The sequence below is a fragment of the Musca vetustissima genome, unplaced genomic scaffold (genome assembly GCF_032173495.1).
Source record: "Musca vetustissima isolate MV318-11 ecotype Yass unplaced genomic scaffold, APGP_CSIRO_Mvet_v1 utg2604, whole genome shotgun sequence".
NCBI lineage: Eukaryota > Metazoa > Arthropoda > Insecta > Diptera > Muscidae > Musca > Musca vetustissima.
The window spans coordinates 22,556-30,872 of record NW_026884252.1 but is presented as its reverse complement, the minus strand read 5'-3'; positions in this window follow the sequence as shown (position 1 = coordinate 30,872).

The following is an 8,317-nucleotide window of genomic DNA, read 5'->3' as shown; positions in this document are numbered from 1 at the left end:
ATCAACGCCTTTATGGTCGGGCCCAAAATGTTTTTTAAAAATCAACGCCTTTATAGTCGTGCTCAAAAATATGGTTCCTTTTAAGAATATGCATAGAATCACTTTCTGAGTCGATTTACGCATGCCCGTCTGCCCGTCCGTCCATGTATTTTTGTGAACAAAGTACAGGTCGCATTTATGATCCGATTTGGATAAAATTTGGCTTATTTGGCCCAAGGACGAACGCTATTGAAATTGGGAAAAATCAATTCAGATTTAGATATATCTCGAAATTTGGCACAGCGTAGAATGATGTGTGTTAAGTTTCCTGAAAATCGGTTCAGATTTAGATATAGCTCCCATATATATTTTCGTCCGATTTAATGTAAGTGGCGCACCAAAGTCCCTTAATATCTTTCGATTTACACGAAATTTTGCACAGCGTAATAAATTAGGTCTATAATGATGCGTGCTAAGTTTCCTGAAAATCGGTTGTGATTTAGATATAGCTCCCATATATATTTTCGTCCGATTTGATGTAAATAGTGCACCAAAGTCCTTATATATCCCTCGATTTGCACGAAATTTGGAACAGCGTAATGAATTAGGCCTATAATGATGTGTGTTAAGTTTTCTAGAAATCGGTTCATATTTATATATAGCTCCCATATATATATTTTCGTCCGATTTAAGGTAAATGGTGTACCAAAGTCCCATATATCTTTCGATTTGCATTAAATTTGGCATTGAGTACTGAATTAAGTCCAGAATGATGTGCGCTAAAATCGGTTCCGATATAGAAATAGCTCCCATAAATATTTTCATCCGATTTCATGTAAATGGTGCATCAAAAACCCTATATATCCCTCAATTTGCCCGAAATTTTTTCAAAGGGTATTGTAGTATATCCAGAATGATGTGTGCTAAGTTTCGTAAAAATCGTTTCAGATTTAGATATAGCTCCCATATATATTTTCGTCCGATTTAAGGTAAATGGTGTACCAAAGTCCCTTAATATTTTTCGGTTTGCACGAAATTTGGCACATCGTAATGAATTAGGCCTATAATGACGAGTGTTAAGTTTCCTGAAAATCGGTTCAGATTTAGATATAGTTTCTATTTTTCTAATGAAAAATTTAGCATCGGTTGCAGAATGAAATGTTTATGGATCCAATTTGATTTTACTGGTCCTTTAAAAATGCGAGATCTGTTCGGATTCATCTGTTCAATATACCCAAAGTGTTGAAGAGTATCATATAGTCGGCCCCGTCCGACTTTACTACTTTCCTTACTGTTTTTAAAATACCCACGCCATGTTTTTCCCAATTTTTTTTATTAAATCCACGCCATGTCGTTTTTCCCAATTTTTTTTATTAAATCCACGCCATGTCGTTTTTCCCAATTTGTTTATTAAATCCACGCCATAAATCCACGCCATGTCGTTTTTCCCAATTTTTTTATTAAATCCACGCCATGTCGTTTTTCCCAATTTTTTTATTAAATCCACGCCATGTCGTTTTTCCCAATTTTTTTTATAAAATCCACGCCTTGTTGTTCTTCCCATTTTTTTTTATAAAATTCATACCCTATTGTTTTTCCAATTTTTTTGTGAAATCTATGCCCTATTTGTTCTTTCCGCTTTTTTTATAAAATCCCCTCAAAAATAACTTTAAAAAAAATCCACACTTTATAGTCCTACCAAAAAAAAATGGGCGCCATAACTTAAAATAACAAATATTAATAACTATTTAATATTTGTTATTTTAAGTTAGTTTTCTATGTAAGCATTCTTTATAATACCCCCTAGCATATGCTACAATCTCCCACTAATTCCAATAACTAAGCACGGTGGCGTATGAGTATTGAAAGCCAAAGTAAACCTCTCTTATGTACGTATGTGTTAGTGATGATGGTCAAAGTCCCTTTCTTTCTGAAAGTAATCAATTTTCTCCACCCATTTTAAATTTCTATTATCATAACTCACACTCTTTATTTAATCTCTGTATGTGTGCATTTACACATATATGTATTGTCAGTAAATATGTGTGTGTGTGCGCATTTGCCAATGATGCTAAAATTAGTAGCAGCATGACAAAACAACGATGAAGACAACAACAACAGCAACAACTGTTGCTACTGTTTTCATGCATAACAAACAAATGTGCATGCATCTCTGCTTGCTTTGTCATATTTGTTATGCTGTGTGGATGTATGTGTGTATGTAGTCAAATAAAATGATGAATGGTTATCAAGTTGTGCTTGATTGACGAGAGCGAGAGAGACTAAGATGACGAGGGATAGAGAGAGCGAGAATGTACTGGAATGTTGATTTCGCAATGAATTGCATAGTCTCAATGAAATAGAGAAAGAGAGAATTCTATGTTGGTAAGGAGTAAAAAGTGAGTGGGTGTGAGAGATATATAAATCATGATTTTTAATGTTTTGTAAATGGGAATAGGTATTTAATGAAAGATAGAGAGAACGAAGATTAATAGGACAGATAAAGAGGGTAGAGTTGTTGAGGAAATAAATTACTTTGGCACAAAAGTGCGTATGGATTGCGGTTAAATGCATACATAAATACATACATACATAATGAAAGTAATATAAAATCGAGTGCTAAAGTTTCGCTACGTGGCAAATAGAGTTGCTGACATTTGATTTATTTGGGGAAATGGGACAAAATTTAGGAAAATATATACAAAATAAATCGAGGCCTTTTTGGTCTTTTAAAAAATTACTCTAAAATAAATTCAGGCCTTGTTGGTCATTAAAAAATACTTTAAAATAAATCCAAGCCTTTTCGGCCACTTTAAAAAATAATTTTTAATAAATCTATGTCGCCTTATTGATCCTTTAATAAATATTTTAAAGCAAATCCACGCCTTAAAAATAATTTCAACCAGTAAGGAAAGCAGTAAAGTCGGACTATATGATACCCTTTACCACTTTGGGTATATTCAACAGATGAATCCTAACAGACGTCGCATTTTTAAATAACCAGTAAAATGAAATTGAATCCATAAAAATGACATTCTGCAACCTATTCTAAATTTTTCGATTTCAACGATTTCAGGAAACTTGACACACGTCATTCTAGATATAATTCATTACGCTATGCCAAATTTCGTGCAAATCGAAGTATATATAGAGACTTTGGTATATGGGAGCTATACCCAAATCTGAACCGATTTTCAGGAAACTTGACACACATCATTCTAGACCTGATTCATTACGTTGTGCCAATTTTCGTGAAAAATCGAAGAATATAAAGGGACTTTGGTACACCATTTACCTCAAATCGGACGAAAATATATATGAGAGCTATATCTAAATCTCAACCGATTTTCACGAAATTTAACACACATCGTTTTAGACTTAATTCAGTACGCTGTGCCACGTTGGTGCATCATTTACATAAAATCGAACGAAACTATATATGGAAGCTATATCAAAATCTGAACCGATTTTCCCGAAACTCGCCACTCATCATTCTAGACTCAATTCAGTACGCTATGCCAAATTTCGTGCAAATCGAAGGATATAAAGGGACTTTGGTGCACTATTTATCTAAAATCGGACGAAAATATATATGAGAGCTACATCTAAATCTCAACCGATTTTCATGAAATTAAAACACAGTGTTTTAGACTTAATTCACTACGCTGTGCCAAATTTCGTGCAAATCGAAGTATATATAGGGACGTTGGTGTATCATTTACATAAAATCGGACGAACATATATATGGGAGCTATATCGAAATCTCGACCGATTTTTCCGAAACTCACCACTCATCATTCTAGACTCAATTTAGTACGCTAAGCCAAATTTTGTGCAAATCGAAGCATATAAAGGGACTTTGGTGCACTATTTAACTAAAATCGGACAAAAATATATATGGAAGCTATATCTTAATCTGAACCGATTTTCACAAAATTTAAGACACATCGTTTTAGACTTAATTCATTACGCTATGCCAAATTTCGTGCAAATCGAAGTATATATAGGGACTTTGGTACACCATTTACCTTAAATCGGACGAAAATATATATGGGAGCTATATCCAAATCTGAACCGATTTTCACGAAACTTAACACACATCATTCTAGACCTAATTCATTACGCTGTACCAAATTTCGTGCAACTCGAAAGATATATAGGGACTTTGGTGCACCATTTACCTTAAATCGGACTAATATATATATATATATATATATGGGAGCTATATCTAAATCTGAACCGATTTTTTCCAATTTCAATAGGGTTTGTCCTTGGGCCAAATAAGTGACCTATGCCAAATTGCATCCAAATCGTATGATAAATGCGACCTGTACTTTGTTCACAAAATACATAAACGGACGGAAGGACAGACGGACATGCATAAATCGACTCAGAAAGTGATTCTATGCATATTCTCAAACGGAACCATGTGTTTATCTCGTTTTTTTCCTGTTACAAACATATGCACAAAGACATAATACCCTGTACCACAGGGTGGAGAAGGGTATAAAAAATCAGGCCTTGATGTATTAAAAAACCTCATATTTTTATTTTGAATCCTATTCTAAAGTCTCCAAAAAATCTGTTAATTGTTTATGTTATGGCAACCCTGCCCATATTGATTTTTATAAATATATGTATCTGTATTTTTTGAAGTGTTGCAAAACGAACGATTTTTCTCCATTTCCCATTGGGAAGTGATGGCTGGTCTGTGTCTCCCCTCCATAAATCTCCATTCGGATGTTGACTTTTTAAAGTCAGATTTTTTTTCCTTCATAATCAGTGTATTCTGTGCTAGTTTCAGTGTATACAATTTATGTATGTATTGGTGTGGGTGTGTTTTCGATAAGAGGAAGAGTGGCCCACCTCACTTGATTTGTTGCTGCAACTTTGCATTTGGGGGTTATTGTGTATTGCATGGGAGGTTGGTGGGAGGTTGGTATACAAATGGAAATACCACCTCCGAGACGACATTAATACATATTGTATACGACCTTCACCTATTTTCCCCATTACGGCCCAATGACTTTTTCCATCAACGCCATCAGCATCAACATCAGTAGTGGCATAACAAGAACAATAATAAAAATCGGGCAGTAGTGACAACAACAACTGAAGAACTGCAGTAGTGTTTCTAGTAGTGTGGTAGTTGTTTTTTTGTTAATAACAACAATAGCAATAATGGAGATAAGTGTGACGAGGGCAACAACAACAATAATATATACCTTTCAATTGTTGTTGTCAGCCTAGCATTATTACTGTCAGAGTCACCCTGTGTTTGGATTGACTAGATTGAGATTTATTTTTGCCAATATTAATACCAACACTCACACTATGACATAGATTTACACTTACACATAGGAGGAGAGGGAGAGATAAAAAACACTGAGGAGAATTAGGCCCCCTTCTGTTATCCCCCCACATATATTTGCCATATCTTCAAGACAACCTGCCCCATGGCTCTATGTTAAGTGAGACATTATCTGGCAAATGCACATTTTTTTCATAGCCAAAGGCCATGGATGACACTTTTTGTCATGTCTATTTTCTTTGCCACTGTTGTCGTTGTTGTTTTTTGGTTCGCTCAAGTTGAGTATCATCTTGCCAAGGGTTGTCATAGAGTAATATTTTTTTGGAGCAGCTTTTGGTATTGCGCTTTTTTAAATAGGCAAAAAACCAACGAATAACTGCTTGTCAACATCAACTTAATCCCCCATGGAGAGTTGTTTTTATTTCGATGTTGTACAAGTTTGATTTACTTTACACTAGAATACAAAAAAAAAAAAATAAATAAATAAATAAAATAAAATAAAAAAAAAAAAAACAGTAAGGAAAGTAGTAAAGTCGGACTGGGTCGACTATATGATACCCTTCACCACTTTGGGTATATTCAACAGATGAATCCTAACAGACGTCGCATTTTTAAAGGACCAGTAAAATTGGATCCATAAACATTTCATTCTGCAACCGATACTAAATTTTTCATTTGGTCAGATATAGAAGCTATATCTAAATCTGAACCGATTACCACGAAACTTAACAGACATCATTCTAGACTTAATTTAGTACGCTATGCCAAATTTTGTGCAGATCGAAAGATGTCTAGGCACTTTAGTGCACCATTTACATAAAATCGGACGAAACTACATACGAGAGCTATATCTAAATCTGAACCGATTTCCACGAAACTTAGCACACACCATTCTGCACTTAATTTAATACCCTATACCAAATTTCGTGCAAATCGAAAGATATATAGGGACTTTGGGGCACCATTTACCTTAAATCGGACGAAGATATATATGGGAGCTATATCTTAATCTGATCCGATTTTCACGAAATTTAACACACATTGTTCTAGACTTAATTCAGTACGCTGTGCCAAATTTCGTGTAAATCGAAGGATATATAGGGACTTTGGTTCATTATTTACCTCAAATCGGTTGAAACTATATATGGGACCTATATCGAAATCTGAACCAATTTTCAGGAAACTTATCTCACATCATTCTAGACGTAATTCAGTACACTATGCCAATTTTTGTTCAAATCGAAAGATATTTAGGTACTTCGGTGCACCATTTACCTTAAATCGGACTAAAATATATATGGGAGCTATATTTAAATCTGAACCGATTTTCCCAATTTCAATAGGTTTCGTCCTTGGGCCGAATAAGTAACCTGTGCCAAATTTCATCCAATTCGGATTATAAATGCGACCTGTACTTTGTTTACAATTTAACATGGACAGACAGACGGATGGATGGACATGCGTAAATCGACTTAGACAGTGATTCTATGCATTTTCTCAAAAGGAACCATTTGTCTATCTCGTTTCCTTTTTGCCTGTTACAAACATATGCACAAAGACATAATGCCCTGCACCACAGTGTGGTGAAGAGTATAATTACAATATGTTATTGAAAATAAATAAAAAAAATAATAATTTTGTAGCCCAGAGGGCGTATAATTTACGACCATACTCATACGCCTAAAAGATCTGCGAAGAAAATCCCAAAATACTTTTATAATATATCGACGCCTTGTTGGTCTTTGGAAAAATATTTTACTTACTTAGCTGGCTTGTTACATAACGGTTCTTCCATAAGCCGAGCTGAAAAAAAGATTTCCAAGAGCGTCGGTCTTGTGCGCATCTCCTCCAATTTGAAAGATCACGTTTCAAGATGTTGTTTTCCACTTGATCTTTCCATCTTATTCGTGGCCTTCCCCTTCGACGGGCACAATCAGTAGGCTAACTTTTATATGCCTTTTGAGCTGGGGCATCTTCATTCATTCTCACAACATGGCCAAACCCTCGTAATCGCTGCAGCTCAATACGAATGACTATGACAATGTCCGCGTATAAATTGTAAAGCTTGTGGTTCATTCGACCGTAGATATTTCGTAGAATTTTTCGTTCAAACACCCCAAGAGCTGCCTCATCTGCTTGCGCAAGTACCCATGCTTCAGATCCATATAACAGCACGGGTAGTATCAGCGTCTTGTAAAGTGTGAGTTTTGTCTGGCGAGAGGTGGCCTTGTTTCTAAACTGCTTACTTAGACCATAGTAGCATATGTTGGACATCACAATCATTCTCCGAATTTCAAAACTGATGTCATTCGTTTTAGTTATGGCGTACCAAGGTACTGTTAACTAATTGTAATCGTTAACTACCTCGAAGCTGTAGTTCTCAAGTTCTACTGGACGTCTTGCGCGTTGATATAAACAGCTTGTTCTTCTCGCCTTCTCAATTTGTTCAAAGGTGGCTGTCAACGCTCTCAATATTCGACCCATTATATCGATGTCATCGGCGTAGACGAGCAACTGGTGTTGTTTGGTGTACAGAGTCTATTTCTGTTCACCTTTGCCTCTCGTATGACCTTTTCCGGCAGGATGTTAAAAGTATCACATGACAAACTGTAACCTTGTCTGAATCCTCGTTCGGTATTAAAGGGCTCCGATAGGTCTTTTCCAACTTTAACTGTTAACCTTGTGCCACTTAAAATTATCCTGCATAGCCGTATTAATTTTGCAGAATTCCGAACGTAGACATGGCTTTAAACACCTCTGAACGGTTAGGGCTGTCAAATGCGGCTTTATAGTCGTCAAATAGGTGGTATGTGTCGATGTGTTTTTCGTGGGTCTTTTCCACGATTTGGCGCAGAGTGAAAATCTGGTCAATGGACTTCATTCTGACAACTGTACATCTCGATTTGCTCACGTTTTTCTTCTTTTTTTCTGAAAACACGTTACTCCTCTCTGCTTTTCTTCCGATTATTCTCCATCGCATTACGTGTTGCTACAGTCTGCAGGGTTGTACTACACGCTGCGTATTTC